Source organism: Delphinapterus leucas, chromosome 18, assembly GCF_059928025.1.
Source record: "Delphinapterus leucas isolate spDelLeu-1000000601 "Yukka" chromosome 18, BTC_Dleu_Yukka2, whole genome shotgun sequence".
Taxonomy (NCBI): Eukaryota; Metazoa; Chordata; class Mammalia; order Artiodactyla; family Monodontidae; genus Delphinapterus; species Delphinapterus leucas.
This window is the reverse complement of record NC_143146.1, coordinates 49,917,752-49,920,984: the sequence shown is the minus strand read 5'-3', so window position 1 is coordinate 49,920,984 and position 3,233 is coordinate 49,917,752. Positions and strand designations below refer to the sequence as shown.

General features: G+C 37.7%; 1 pseudogene; it reads left to right on the top strand.

Annotated features, from left to right (window-relative positions):
• The first annotated feature begins 201 nt into the window (after positions 1-201).
• Positions 202-2,927, top strand: LOC149746851 (mesoderm-specific transcript homolog protein pseudogene; annotated as a pseudogene).
• Positions 2,928-3,233: the final 306 nt, after the last annotated feature.

Below are 3,233 nucleotides of genomic sequence, written 5' to 3'. Positions count from 1 at the left end.
GGTTATGTAATTTATGGAGTATCTCCTGTCACTGTAGTAATCTAAGCAGGAATATATTTTAGGTCCAGTATACCCAAAATAAATATTAAGGCTATATTATGGCTAATTCATTGCCCTAAATTATTTTCTGATATATTATTTTTAGAGAAAATTAGTTACCTCTTATGGAGTCTATGGAAGTCAATGACTATTCTATTTAGTACATATTGATCTTTTTCTTAAGATCCAGATTAAGAATTATAGCAGGTGAGCTGGAGTACTGTTTCATGCCAGAAAGAGATGTTGATACAATATTTTCAAATGGAGAAAGTACTTCTAGCAGAAGAGTAGAAGGTAAGGGAGTTTGGAGGCAGTGAACAGGCAGTCATGTAACCATGACAGTTAGTATTGGTCACAGGTATCTCTGTGGCAGTCCAGAAGAGGATACTGAGTTAAATGAAGCATATGAAGATAGAAGAATGATTATAAAGTTTATTTATTGTGATAAGCAGGGGTTGTTGACTCAATTATTTTAAGTTAGGGAGGTCAAGTAACCAAAGATCAACCAAAAGGATGGTGAACTGCTGTCAATTATGTGCAGCCTGTTCCCCAGGATGGACTTTTATTAAAATAAGCCAGTCTGAGTGACTTCCAACTTAAAACAATTTTCATATTAAGGCCACAGCACTTATAAAAGTTTCAGAAGGAACTAATCCTTCACTTTGGGGAAGAGTTCAAAGTGTCTTTGCTCAATAGACATGATGATTTTGTATTTCTATAGAACCATAATGAGCAGAAAATGGCTTCAGTGTTTTGTTTTGTTTTGTTTGTTTTTTTGTTTTTTTGTTTTTTGTATTTCCAAGCATATTAGAGGAATGGGCAATCAGTTTCATAACTGAGTTAAGAGAGCCCGAAGGAATATGCCTACTATTTCTTTGCAAAATTGGAAACAAAAACAAAAAACCAAAAAATACCTCAACAATAGAGCTCCCTACCCTAGTGAGAAAAACTCTAGTCAAAATTACACCTGAAGCCATCCCTGGTGTAGAAAGGAAAGAAACATTGTCTTAGTTTTCATCATGAATATGGGTTCCATATCAAAATCATTAAATGCTTCACATCCTTCTAGCACTGTTAGAGAAATAGACAAACATTTGCTAAAGTACTAATATTCTGCAAAGAGTGCTTACAGCTGAAATAAAACTTACACAAGAACACAAAATTAAAAGACATGCACCTTAATGGGATAAATCAAGGGATTTATTACCAGTCTAGATATTGAGCTTGTTAATATTAAATTTAGAAAGAAAAAAGACTCTCTTCAAGGTAACTTATTTATGCAATGACTCAGTATTATGACTTTAGATTCCTTTAAATCAAAACAATCAGGGAATAAATAGTTAACTACATCACTTATGTGAGGTGATGACCATATTAATTGTCTTGATCTTGTTAATCATTCCACAATGTATATGTATATCAAATCATCAAGTTACACACTTTAAATATATACAAATTTTTATGTCAATTATTCCACAATAAAGTTAGAAAAAAAAGAAAAAATAATAAAAACACTTAAAGACAGCAGCAACAGTTGTCCCCCAAACACGGAGTCTTGAAGCCCAAGTCTTACCAGAATCAGGATGAGGGAGTGGTGGGTTAAGGTGGGGTTATTGGCTATGCCCCTGCTTGCGGCCTATCTGCACATCGCCGCCCCTCCTCCCGCCACCCCCAGCTTTCCTCTCTTCTTCAATCATGGAAGTCATCAGGCAATTTTTTTTACCTAAAAGGGACTGAGTATCTTCTACTAAGACTCTGTGGGTGTGGTTTGAAGTCCGGAGATAGTCGTGCTTTTATATGGTTTTACAATGTCCAGCTATGATTGGTACAAGATATGGGAAGTCTGACCCTCAGGTTTCATTGAGTGATTGTCCTCAATTTCCTAGGTTTTGGCTTCAGTGACAAACCAAGACCACATGACTATTCCATATTTGAGCAGGCCAGCATCGTGGAGGCGCTTTTGCGGCATCTGGGGTTCCAGAACTGTAGGATCAACTTGTTGTCTCATGTCTGTGGGGATATCTTTGCTCAGGAGCTGCTCTATAGGTTCAAGCAGAATAGATCTGGTCAGCTTACCATTAAGAGTCTCTGTCTGTCAAATGGAGGTATATTTCTTGAAGCTCACCTTCTTCTCCTTCTCCAAAACCTTCTCAAAGATGGAGGCATGCTGTCACCCATCCTCACGTGACTGATGAACTTTGTATTCTCTTGAGGTTTCTCCTCAGATTTGGGGCTGTACACCTGACCCTCTGAGAGTGAGAGTGAGCTGTGGGACATGTGGGCAGGGATACACCACAATGACAGGAACTTCGTTATCGACAGTCTATTGCAGTATATCAATCAGATGAAAAAGTTTAGAAGACACTGGGTGAGAGCTCTTGTCATTGTATCTATTCCCATTCATTTTATCTAAGGGCCATTGGATCTGGTAAATCCCTATCCAGAGTTTTCGGAGCTGTACAGGAAAATGCTGCTGCAGTCCACAGTGTCATTCTGGATGACCACATTAGCCACTATCCACAGCTAGAGGATCCCATGGGTTTCTTGGATACATATATGGGCTTCATCAACTCCTTCTGAGCTGGGAAGACTAACTTCCCTGTATTACCTCCCCTATTCCCTTATCTGTTGTGTATTCCACTTAGGAAGAAATGCCACAAAAATCTCCTGGCTACCAAACACTATTCTCTCACAAAAGTCCACCTGACTCACACTGGTGAACAGCATATACTAAAAGGCTAGCAGAAGCTCTACGGGTGACCTAATAGTTCACCTCCCATTCCTTTGACATCTGATCAGGTGTGACATCTGATCAGGCCTTTTTCTTTGTGTTATTAGGAAATTCTGATGGGCATACTACTCACCGAAACAGAAAGACAGACAGACATTCTTTTGCATAAAAGTCTTTGAAACACTTCTATGGACTTTTCTGAAATATTGTATTTAGAAATGCTCATTACTGGCCCAACCTGATTGAAATTATGTGTAGTAAATAATAAGGAAGTGCCACCTTAACCTTGCCTAGAATGGCTTTAAGTTCTCTAAGCAATACAACTTTAACTGAGAGCAAGTCTCCCTTGTCATAACTTTGGATTTAGTTTCATTAGCTTCTTCTAATTGAAGACATTTTATTAGATTTTGATTTAAATAAAGCAGTATTCTAAGTATACTTTAAGACTATGATTTACCTACAT